Genomic DNA, 13,354 nt, shown 5'->3' with positions numbered 1-13,354 from the left:
GATTATATATATATATATATATATATATATATATATATATATATATAAATTAATTAATTTATTTATTTATTATGTATGTATATGTGTGTGTATAATGTGCATGTGTGGGTGTGGATATGAGTTCAAGTGTTTATTTAGGAATATACTTCTATTTAAAATAATCATTCAACTCAATAAATATTTAATCTATTTTGAAATATATCTATCTATAGTGCTCTTCAGCACAAGAGGATGTTTTCGTGCAGTTATTCTTGTTCTTACTTTTTTTGTAGATGTCTCTTTGAAGATGTCGGCGGAGGGGAGAGGATTCCAGAGTTCCAGGAAAGGTAAAAGTTGTCTTCTGATGAGGCGAGAGAGTGGACAGGCAGGCTGACTGAGTAGGAAGGCTGAGCTGACTTCTTATTTATTTGAGGAGAAATGCAAACACAGAGAGAATCATCATAGGATCTTTCACAGGAAGTCTTCAATCCAAGAAGCCAGGGAACTATGGAGTGAGATAACTGACAAAAAGATATGTGCGTAATTCTAAAATTTGTATTCGTCTTTATATGTCAATAAAATTCTTGTACAAAAAACTCAACTGTCATGTACGTGAGTCTGAGAAATTGTGTGGGTTAGGATTGTTTTTATGTTAGTATGAATCTAAAAACTGTGAGTGCAAAGTCTTGTGAATACAACTCTAATTTCTATGACTACAAACTATTCCTTTCTGTATATATATATATATATATATATATATATATATATATATGTGTGTGTGTGTGTGTGATTTAGCATCTATAAATACTTTATTGTCACACTTTTTTTAAGTAAAGTAAATGCATGCACCAAGTCAAAAGTATTTTAGGTCTTTATGTATAAAGAAACACCTGTTCTCCAGCTTTTGTCAGTACTGTCTGGAAAAACAGAGGGTATAACATCACCTCTTTTTATGAAAACAAAAAAAAAGTACTTGTACTTGAGAAAACGTTGACAGTATTTTCACCACCATTCAAGTTGAGCTGCATATCATATTTATTTTGCTCCCACATCCTCCTGCAATTTCCCGTTTCAATCTGCCTGCTGTGAGGGAAACTTGTTCTAGCACATCCTCCTGCAAGAAGAGTCAACACTTTTCTGTTTCCTGCTTGATGATGTTCTACACAGCAGACAGTAAATATCATCTAACCCCTGTTTTTCTCAAAGCTTTCATCTAAAATAAGTCATAAGATCTGAAACAAAAAAATATAAATTAATGTTGTTTTTGTAGGTAAACTGTAGATATGTGATTATATTAACCCTCTCAAGGCAGGCGTTGCAACAATATATCTGATTTTCCTGTTACTAAAACTTAATTTGAGCCTGAGAGGGTTAAAATAATCGTCCTAATGCTGACATTGGAGCATAAAGAATGGCGATGAAGAAAGAGTTTTTCTGAGAGTTGTTCAGTCATGGTTGAGACTGTGAACACTGGTTTTGTTGGGCTTTAGAACAATAAGCAGATCATCGGGAGTGGTTGCTGCTCAACTGGACTCTGATAAAACTTGTGTTAATCGCTCTGTCTGTTATTCTGCTGCTCTAAGGCAAGATTAAACAGTGGTGTGAAAGCAAAGTCAGGGAAAAGCCCTAAAAAGACTATCGGTCGCCTTCTTGCTGATAGCTTAGAGGCATGTGCCAACCATGAGGCGCAGTTGTTATCACAGAAATTTATCTTCAAGACTTTTTGATTAGTGAACAGCAGCAAGGACTCGTTGACTGTTCTGCTTCATGTTTTTGCCCATTTTATGTAGTAGCCTATAGGAATTTGGGACAGGCGGGAAATATCTTTCTAGCAGCAACATCCAGCCACAATTGTTAAGAATAATGTTTGTCGCCTGCGGGAATGATTTGTCATCTCCAGAGAGTTCAGGTTTGGTGGCTGTCACTGCTTTTTCAAGTTAGAAAAGCCTGTTTGTTTGAAGATCACTTTACTGATCACTGTGCTGAATCAATTAAGTCATCCATGGCTAATCCGAGAAGAGTGTGAGGAATTGATTTTGGGATGTAGCCAAGTGATGGGTTTGGCAGTGGAATTGTTTATTCTATATGTGCAGAGCCTTAATGTGTTGAGTATGATCTACATCTCAGTTGGAAAGGACCCAAGCAGAAGAACAAGAAGGAAGGATGAGAAATGTTTTCACAAACTGACAGTTAGAAAAGTTAAATGCTGAAATTAAATGGGACCCTTTACTTATAACAATTTATTTGTGTAGGTTTTTTTTTTTTTTTGGTACACTATTACTAATGTTTTGATAAATTAAATATATTTAGGCATACCTATATATATATATATATATATATATATATATATATATATATATATATATATATATATATATATTCAATATTTGAACATTTGAAACAACAAACAACTATTTGCTGTGAGACAAAATAAAAGCCTAATGGTGTCATTAACCTAAAGAAACAAGAGCTTTCAAACTGGAGGGGACCGCTTCACACTCCATATAACCGTTTTAGGTTGTTTGCTGCTTTTTGTTTGTTTTCACACTGCTGGTACTTTGGCTGTTTGTATTCCTTAGATCACATTGATTAGGCCTTTTTTAACTCTTGCTTTAAAAGAGAATCTTTCTTGGCTCAATTGTCTCTTGAATGGCATAAGGGGATTTGATTCGACCATTTGTAAACGTACAACATTTGGCTGAGCAGGCTGAATACTCTTCGAGAGCACACACTAATACAACTGGATTCACATTGCTAGAAGCAATGTGAATAGAAGCTACTCTGTTGTCTACTCTCTGTTGTCTAATATGACCTGCTCTTCTTTGAATGTATGCAGCACAAAGTAGCCTGATATGTGGTTTAAGTTCCTTAATCCCTTTCTTTAGAAGGTTTGCAGCTTTCTTTTGAACTCTTTTAAAAAATAACAAATCAAATAACCACAACAGGCAGCTCCAAATAGAGTTCTTCATTTTGACACTGAGTGCCATGTACAGGAGTGGCATGGCTGCACAGACAAACAAGTGTTGCACAATCACAATGTTCCAGTAGTGGTGCAAAAGCAAACATGTAGTTCTTTAGTAGGGGTGTAATGGTATTTCTTCCATGACAAATTTGTGCAGACATTTTGGAAGGGTACAGGAAACTAGACAATTGCTGAGTCCCTATTCAGCTGCCACATCCTCCGAAGGACCCGGCCTACCTGGTCGACGTAGGCTGGGTCCTTCAAAGACCGGAAGTCAGCAGTTGTGAATTGGGATGGTCTAGCCTTCAGATTTACCTCAATGTATGTCCTGTCACCTAGCAACCGTGACAGCGCACAACTGAAAGGAAAATGGAGATAAATTTTTTATACTAAAATGGAGATAGTTTTTTACTACATTTTTTATTTTAGAAGAATTGCAAGAATTTTATCGTCACCAGTACGACAGTCACTGTCACGATAGGCGTAGGAGAATGACCCAAATGCAGGAAGGCAAGGTGGTGATCGATTTCATCCAAAGATGAAATAACTAAATACAAGGAACTCAAAAATGGATTTGACGACACGACCAAGTCTAAACATAAACAGGGTAACAAAACAGACGAACCAGTACAGAAAGAAGGAAAAGGACTGCTTAAATACAAGAGGGAGACAAATGACCAGGGCTGATTACTGACAAGACACAGGTGAGGGGAGAGAGAACACAGGAGAGGAGTGAGAGCACACAAGGAAACAGGAAACACGAGAAAGGGGAAAACAGACTAGAAATACAAAGGAGAAGACTACATCTAACACTAAGAACACAGGGAATAATAAAGCAAAACTAGAATACTGAAAATAAACAGAACTATGATAAAACAGGAGACTGAACTAACAAAATAAACCATGGAATAATAATAATACATAACTCAAGGATCCGAAATGCAAAGTCCAAACACCTAAAAGTCACAGGTTATCACTGCTCCCATCTTCAATTGGGAGGACAGAAAAGAATCAGAGGAACATACTATCTAAAGCACTCTATATGAAACAAAGCATTGCTGGTTTAAAATAATATGCACAAACTTGAAGACCTGTTCACATCAAATCAGCTGTGTGGGAAAAGCTCTACGGTGCCATTGATTGCGGACAGCTGGAGTGGAGGGAGACAAAAGATGCATTTGTGACGAGCGGTTGTTTTATGTAATCTGAACATTGAAAAGTACTTTGGCAAGCCATTTGTATAGTTATCTGATATCCCTGATATCAAGTGCCATAATTTCACAGTAGAAGCTTGGTTTGAGTGCTTCACATTTTATTTATTTTATATTTTCACATTGGTAGATGTTATTTAGTTTTACATTGCTTTTTTATTTTGCATCAAGTCAAAATAACTGAAGCACACACCTCTTGGTTATAATCCTCTATTTTAGTTTTTAGAATTTTTTTTACAAAAGAGTTTATGAAACTTTGTTTGACGCATGGCCTTTGAGCTGCTGTTTAAAATTCAAGGTTGCAAAATATGACTTGTTTAATTTTATAGTGAAGTTATCAGCAAACAAATTGTTGCAGTATATGACCTGCTAAATTAGACCCTCCACATTAACAAGGGTGGTTTGTTATTCTCTCTTTGCTTCTGGGAGAGTTATTGTCTGGTAAAAAACAAACCCAAACATACATACACACACACAAATAAAAAAAAACACTAGCATTTGGCATTTTTTCTTTTTTTTCTGCTTTACTGAACTTGTATTGAACCGTGATCCTCTAATTCAGATACATACTGAACTGTGACGTAGGTGTGCCATTGCAAACTAGTTCTTAGTTGACCACTGAGGACCCTCAGAAAGTCTGTATAAATGTTTGGTCCAAAACCATTCAGTGTCTCTCTCTGTCTATATTGTAAAGTTTTGTGGCAGCAGGACCAGTTCACATGTAATGCAAGAGAGTACTGGTATAGGATAAAATTAAACTTCCTCATTTTTCTCTAGAACACAGCACTCTTGGGATGAAAAGAAATATTGACAAATCAAGGCGTAAGATTAGAAACCACATTGCCTGTTAGTATTTAGCATCCCATCATGCACTTCTCCAGACTGTGTTTCATTTGATTTTCTGTCTGCCTTTATTATGGCAGGATGTTCAGAGCTGAGTACCACTCACCTCACTTCCACTCTACATGGAGGACCAACACTCCACACGCAGATTACTATAATTGTTTCAACTTTGCTCGGTACCTGATAGAACACTATAGTTGTCAATGAGTGCTCTCATTGACAACTATAGTGCTGAGAGACTCTGGCTGTTAACACACATGAAAATTGATTTTTGCCAGTAAGCACTCCACAGTAACACTTTGTGTTGTACTCAGTTGTATTTTGGATGGGGATGGCTTCTCCTAGCTTTGCTGTCCATAACTTACCAAAGACAGTTTAGACCTATGAGGATTTGCATCTCCACTGACATTTTATTATTACTGTATTATGATTTGAGAAACTGCACACAGTAGTTACAAACTTATCACTTATAACACAAACATTGGTAAAGTCACGAGAAGAAAAAAATGGCGATTTAAAAATTTTTTTTAGCCCACATTATACATGTCAACCTGTATATTGACTTTCAGAAATCAATTCAAATTCATAAAAAATCCTTAGTACTCTTACACAATACAAACTTTATTTACAAAAACATACATATTATGTTGAATGTAGTTGTACACAAATGGAATATACACAGAATAATCCAAAAAAACACCTTGCTGGCCTGTCAGTTTTGACAATGGTGCAATGTACAGTACATTTTTTAACAAAATAAATAAAAATTCATAGATAAATAAAGCATTAAGTTGAATTGATTAAACAAATTAATTAAACCAAGTTAAATGTTGAATTGTTTTGGACAGGTGGGAAAAACCTGTATATTGCTAACAAAATCAATCTAACATCATTGAACTGTTAAAGATGAATTCTATAGAGATTAAACAATATCTCAAGACTTTATCAAGTGCACACTTCTTCCATTATATGTCTCCATCCATTCAGGTAGATACCTCCCACCATACTTCATTCTCTTCTTAGGAGTTACCATTCTTTCTCTTCACACTACAGCTCTATGGAAAATATCTCATGTTCAATGCACAGTTGTAAAATTGTAAAACTGCACTCTGAATGAAGTCTTGCGATTTCACTCAGTTGTGACTGGGGTATTACCCAATGTTTCAGGGCCAGGTCACAGCGCATGTCATAAACCCAGGACGGCAAATTGGTCACCGAAATTATTGACTAAAACACAAAAAACAAGTTATTTAAGTTTTAGGTCAGAGAAATAGGTCCCTGGAATGTTTTGTGGAAGTGTTTCACTAAATGACAATAATGCAATGTCAATATTTTGAGATTTGATTTCTGTTCACCTTTAAGAATGCAGCCGGCTTCCTATTACGTATGATAGAATGTGATAGATCCACAGTGGTTTTGAGCATGCAAAAAATTTCTGTAGCAAGACTGTGGTGGTTTATCATGGTGATGAAATGTTTCCAGGTCCTGGCTGTAGTATTGGCAAGTGTGGTAACAGCAGTAGCAACATACCCATGCCATCAGGCCCTCATGCACCAACTAGGTTTCGTTGTTGAGAATTTAGAGCAGGACTGGCAACACTGACATCATGCTTGGGCTACAAGCATGATCACAACAAGATGTTTTGCTCTGTCTAGGGGTGGCCTGGACACAACATAAAGGTGTTCCATTCTCTGCACAATTCAAGCAACTACAAAGACAAGTTTATGATGGTGCTTGAGTAATTTACAATGTGGAGTTTACCATGCAAATAATATTTTTTTTGTCCTGTTTTGGCATATCAGGCCTACCATATGGAGAGATGGCTACCTACATGTGCCAGAACAGATTTGCTCTACAATTAGGATATCTCAAGATGAAAATCCTAATTGCATGATTAACTTTATTGAATCAAGACTGAATCTGAATCTAGCATTAGAGTAGGCAGGACACCTTTTTGTAATGCCAACCTGTTTGTATGACCTTCAGCTTTCAGAATGTTTTTGTGAATTGGTGCATGAAGGTGTATGTGTGTAGGGGTGTGTGGGGAAAGGGTATGTGTAACAGAGACACAAAAAGACTGACTGCATATATATATATATATAAATATATATGCAGTCAGTATATATATATATATGCATATATATATATATATATATATATATATGCACATACACATATATGTCAGGATTTGGGTTTTCTTTGTGTTTTTGTATTCGGTTTATTGTTTCTTTTATTGTCTTCATGTTTTGTCATGTTTCTGTGCCTCTGTCATCATTCGCTTCTCCTCAGTCTATCTCTTGTTTGCCTGTCATGCCCATCTACACCTGATCCTAGTTTTGTAGTCATCTCACCTGTGCCCCCTTACTTTAATTACCTCCTGTGCTTAAAACCTGGTCATCCCCTCCACTTGTCGCTGGTCTGGTGTGGCTTCATGCACTGTCTTGTTCTCCTCTTGGTTTGCCTCGTCACTTCTGTTCCTGTTTTCCTGGATTTTGTTATGTCTAGTTGTGCTGCCTCATCAGCTGTTGTTTTGTTTTCCTTCTAATTTAAACAAATTAATTTCTTTCCTGGAAACGATGAGTCTACGCTCTGTGTTCGCCTCACTGTCCTCTGCATATATATATATACAAGATCTTCAACACCCCAGAACATGCCGATCACTTTCTGTTCAACTACCGAACCACGAGGAGGGGTGGTTGCTGCGCTCTGACCGGTCTGGTATGCATTGACCAAGCGATGATTGAACAATTTGATTAACATGAAAGGTTAGGGTTCCCATGGTTAAGAAAACATAACCCAGTCATCAACTGGATCGAAAGAAGAATCGAGTCATGGAGTGATCATTGTTTAAAAAATTGCCTCCAATCCATCATGCCTGCTTTTCCCCAAAAAGGGGAGGCCCCTGAAAAGATTGACCTGACCAAGGTTCCTCCTGAGTACCACGACCTAGCCCCAGTTTTCAGCAAGACCAAGGCTTTGTCTCTACCCCTGCATCGACCGTACGATTGTGCCAAAAAATTACATTAAATAATCTCTTTCCTCTGGCATCATTCGTCCCTCCACATCCCACGTCGGTGCTGGATTTTTCTTCGCAGCCAAGAAAGATAAAAGCCTTTGTCCCTGTACTGATTATCGAGGACTCAACCACATAACTGTAAAGAACAAATACCCCTTACCTCTCATTGATTCTGTGCATCAGCAACTCCATTCAGCAACCATATTCACCAAATTAGATCTTTGGAACGCTTACCACCTGGTAGGGATAAGAGAAGGGGATGAATGGAAGACAGCCTTCAAGACCCCACTAGGACATTTCGAATATCTGGTAATGCCGTTTGGACTCACTAATGCTCCTGCGGTTTTTCAATCTTTAATCAATGATGTACTACGTGACTTTTTGAACATCTTTGTTTTTGTTTACTTGGATGACATTTTGATTTACTCACAGGATCCTACTCTACACCAGCAGCAGGTTCGGGCAGTACTCCAATGGCTCTACGAGAACCAACTGTTCATAAAGGCAGAAAAATGTCAGTTCAACATACCCACTGTAACCTATCTGGGCTTCATTTTCGGGCAAGGTTATTATAAGACTGACCCGGAAAAGACCAGAGCAGTGAAGGAATGGCCAGTTCCCACCGACCAACGTCAGCTTCAGAGGTTCCTGGGGGTTTGCCAACTTTTACCGACGCTTCATTAAGGATTACAGCAGGGTAGCTGGTCCTCTGACCCAACTCACATCTGTCAAGAAGTTGTTCGTCTGGTCCCCGGAGGCTCAAGCTGCTTTCTGTGAGTTAATATCACGTTTTGTCTGCGCTCCCATCCTTTGCCATCCAGACCCTAGACTACAGTTCATTGTGGAGGTTGATGCCTCAGATTCAGGTGTTGGGGCTATTCTCTCTCAGAGGGCTTCCACGGATAACAAGATTCACTCATGTGCTTACTTCTCCCGCCGACTGTCTCCAGCTGAACGCAATTATGATGTCGGCAATAGGGAGTTGTTGGCCATCAAGCTGGTGCTGGAGGAGTGGCGACACTGGTTAGAGGGCACTGAGACTCCATTCCTGATCTAGACAGATCATAAGAACCTCGCCTATCTGCAGACTGCCAAGAGGCTCAATCCCAGGCAAGCCAGGTGGTCATTATTCTTCGGCAGGTTCAACTTCATTATAACCTATAGACCCGGCTCCAAGAACATCAAGCCCGACGCCCTTTCCAGATTATGGTCCGACCCTGAAAAGACCAACAACAAGGAACCCATTATCCCGGCAACTATGTTCATCAGTTCTCTCACCTGGGCCATTGAGAAAGAGATCAACAGGCGGAACCGGATCCAGGCGGAGGACCCCCCGGAAAAACGTATGTACCCAGTTCTGTCAGGGCCAGAGTACTGGACTGGCTCCATTCCAGCCAGTTCTCCTGTCATCCAGGAATCAACCACATGTTGAGCTTAACTACCAGGTACTTTTGGTGGCCGTCCCTGTCAGCTGATGTAAGAGAGTTTGTGACTGCCTGTCCCACATGTGCTCATTTCAAGAATAGCAACCGACCCACTGCGGGGTTTTAACAACCATTACCGCTCCCCAGTCCCCCATGGTCCCACATTGCACTGGACTTCGTCCAGGCCAGCCTCTGCCTCAAGGTAACATTGTCATCCTCACTATTGTCGATCGTTTCTCAAAATCAGCAAATTCATCCCTTTGTCAAAGCTCCCATCAGCTGGTGATCCAGCACGTGTTCCGTATCCATGGCATTCCTATGGACATTGTATCAGACAGGGGTCCTCAATTCACGTCTCAGGTCTGGAAGGCTTTCTGCAATGGTCTTAGAGCAAAGGTGAGTCTCACGTCTGGGTACCATCCACAATCAAACGGTCAATCTGAACTCTGTAACCAGGAACTGGAAGTCGCCCTTGGAGTAAGCATTTAGGCTGGATTGAATATGCCTATAACACCCATGTTTCATCTGCTACAGGTCTGTCACCTTTTGAGGTCTCTCTAGGTTACAACCCCCTGCTGTTCCCCAAAGTCTCTGTTCCGTCAGTCCAGACCCATCTATGCAGGTGCAGGAAGATCTGGAGACAAGCCAAGAGAGCCCTCATGCGTCCCATGGAACAAAATAGGAAGAGTGCAGATTGGCATCGCTCCCCGACCCCCAACTACAAGGTTGGGAACAGAGTTTGGCTGTAAACAAGGGATATTCAGTTTAGAGGTACTTCTAGAAAACTGGCCCCTCGGTTCATTGGTCCGTTTCCTATTGAACGCATTATTAACCCCACCTATGTCTGCCTTATGCTTCCTGCTACCATGAGGATCCATGAGGATCTTTTGAGTGAACGAACTGAACCAAATCACTTTATTCACTGATTTATTTGTTACTTACTTCAGTTGAGTTCAGCAGGAGTGGAACTTCCGCGATATGTGACTCACTCATGACGTAAAGAACATAGCAGTGTGCGCCGTGTGTGTGGGCGGGCGGGATTTACTCATGTACTGCTGATTTGTCAACAACGAACTGCCGCTGAGTACTGATTCGATCAGTGTATTTACTGCTGATTTGCGCATGCACAGAAACAAGGCACTGCCGCTGAGTACTGATTCATTCAGTGTACTTACTGCTGATTCGCACTTGCGCAGAAACAACATTGAACGACTCGCTGATTCGCGCATGCGCAGAAACAACGTACTGCCGTTGAGATGGTTTTTTTTTTTTTTTGCTGAGAAGTGAAAGACATTATAAAGAGTAGACCTCGCATGGGCTAGAGGAGCGCAGGAAATATTGCCGCCATCTTGGAGCGGTCGTCCTTCTTATTTGGTTAAACCAAAAGAGCAGAAGATGCCTTAGCACTGCGCAGCTTATTTTTGTTTGAATCAACGGACTGTCGATGTCAGGGCTCGGGGGATAACTTTCCACAAGTAAGATGAACATATTATATATATTTTTTTTTTTCTCTTTTTCTATGATTTGTACCATTGAACACTGCTGATTCGCGCATGTGCAGAAAAAACATACTGCCGCCAAGGAGTGATCTGTTTCTGTTTGAAGGATGTTGATGTTGGTCTCTCTCTGCACCTTTGAAATATGTTTGTATGTCTTATAAGTGCATGGGGGCTTGCCACCTTTTATGGTGTGTGGCACAAAAGAAATAAACTAAACTAACTGGCTAACTAACTAATAAACTGTGTGAACTGAAGGATTCGGTGAACAAATCTTTTGAATCATCATTTTAATGAACAGATTCTAGTGATTCAGTTCACTCAAAGCAGCTGCCGTTCCCATCACTACTCTTCATGGCATTTTCGTCCATGTCTGTTGGCAGACGAAAACATCTGTACGCATATGTCTGTAAAAATTACGGAATATCTTGAGATTAATGATACCTCAGACGTCTCAGATTCAGTCCTATGTGAAGCACTAAAAGCTGTTCTTGCTCTGTGTCTTGCCTCTTTTTGGAGCCTCTCTTTGCATATTTTCCAAAAATTATGAACTATGGATCTGGTCAGCTGGTCTCTCAACGCAATTGATCAAATTTTCTTGACGGGAGGACAGGGCAAGGGAGAGCCCGCTTGCCCAGATGGGACATCTTTCGCTGGATACACAATGGATTCCTGGCAGAAGTGGAAGATTGTGTGCCTACTGAATTTGTCAGTCGAGGACGTGGAGGATCTTTAAATATTTGGGATTTTGAGAACAGGATAACAGGATCTGACAGAATAGACCTGGAATTTGGCTGTTTGGATTCGCTATTGAGAAGCACCAGGAAGACTTTCAAGGCAGACGGAAAATAAAAGTCGGCCTGACACAAAACAATTGTTGTTATCTGAATTTGGCTCCCCTGACACTGGCCTACTTGGCCAGCTATCTTCAATTTATCCTGGATTTTATGTAAATAAGATGCTCTGCCCCCTCCCTTGCTTGAGGACATCTGTGGATCTGCTCTGGGCTGGTTGATAAACATTCCATCATATTATCAAAGACAATGGACTCTATGATGTGATTCATGGACTTATCTGCAAACACACACACACACACATACATACACACTACATTGATCTCCACCATCTCTGCTTTCTCTTCATGTGTCACTCTGCTTGCTATCTGGACCTTGTGTGGCTGCTTCTGCTTCTGTTGGTCTAACCTTATCAAATAGTTTTGTCTTATTAATGCTTCTCTAAGAGGAAAACTTATTCATATTCAAATGGTCTATTAAGACCTGTTATCACTGTATCAACCTCACATATTTCCTCCTAGATGAAAGTTTTTATCCAAGTTAAAAATAGACTTTAAAATACTCCCATTAATTTATAGATCACTGAACAGCTTTGTGCCATAGTATACTAAAGACTTGTTATCAATATCATTATCACTATATCAACAGTTCTGTTAGCTGTTTAAATGCTTCCTCTTAGAGGAAAGTCTATTTATGTTTAAATGGTCTATTAGGTTATACATCACTGACCGACTTACAGATTACAGATTACAGTTTACTCAAATTGCCTGTTATAGTTTTACCAATCATACTATTAGCTAAAACAACTCTTGTTTTGTTCAAATGCTTCCTCTTAGAGGAAAGTTTATTCATGTTAATACCAACATTTTTCTGTTATAGTTATACCAATCTTGCTATTAGCTAGAGTTACTTGATTGATGTTTCTATTTCTGCATTTGATTCTGTCTGTACCTAATCGTTGTTTCTGTGTTGTAAAGCACTTTGGATCGCCTTGCTGTTGAAAAGTGCTATAGAAATAAATCTCACTTCACTTCACTTCACTAGATAAGATGGACAGTTAAACAAATAACAGTTGTGAACCCTGCCTCAGCATTTATTTAATGTATTTATTAGTTATTTTATTATCATTTGGTAATTTACTTTATTGGGTAACAATGTGAATTTCTTTTTTTTGTTTGTTGTTAATCTTTGTTATTTTATTGTCCTTTTTGTTTATTGCCTTTATGTGTTTTGATGTATTTTACTTGAAAATCTTGACAGATAAAATGTAAAAAAAACAAGCAGCGTTGGGCGGCCCTCGCAGCTCAGCGCCGCTCCGGCCTTGCGATCGCGGGAGCTCTTGCAATCGCGGGAGCTCTGGCGACCGCAGTCTATGCTCTTGCGCCTTTCCTGCACCGTCCACTAGGTGGCTTTTACAGCAAATGTCCCAAATTGCCTTCAGTCAGGATCAATACCAGTCCTGTGCCATGGTGTGAGGTTTGACCTTCCTACGTCTAACCGTTGAAGAGTTAGAGCACATGGGCTCTCGTGACCTTTGACCTTGTTAACTTGAAGTTAAGGCTGATAGTTGACCCATGGGGAGTCACGTTGTAAAGTTTGACCTACCTACTGTGCACCGTTTCAGAGTTA

At 39.6% G+C, this 13,354-nt stretch overlaps 1 long non-coding RNA gene across 1 annotated transcript in view; it reads right to left on the bottom strand.

The window, feature by feature from the left end:
- Window positions 1–641, bottom strand: part of LOC119617982 — a 38,488-nt gene extending 37,847 nt beyond the window's left edge. The window contains exon 1 of the long non-coding RNA XR_005234505.1: window positions 262–641. This is a non-coding gene — a long non-coding RNA (uncharacterized LOC119617982). The remainder of the gene's footprint in view (window positions 1–261) is intronic.
- Window positions 642–13,354: the final 12,713 nt, after the last annotated feature.

Source organism: Kryptolebias marmoratus, linkage group LG2 (assembly GCF_001649575.2).
Source record: "Kryptolebias marmoratus isolate JLee-2015 linkage group LG2, ASM164957v2, whole genome shotgun sequence".
In the NCBI taxonomy this organism is placed as follows: Eukaryota; Metazoa; Chordata; class Actinopteri; order Cyprinodontiformes; family Rivulidae; genus Kryptolebias; species Kryptolebias marmoratus.
This window is presented reverse-complemented; position numbering and strand designations above follow the sequence as displayed.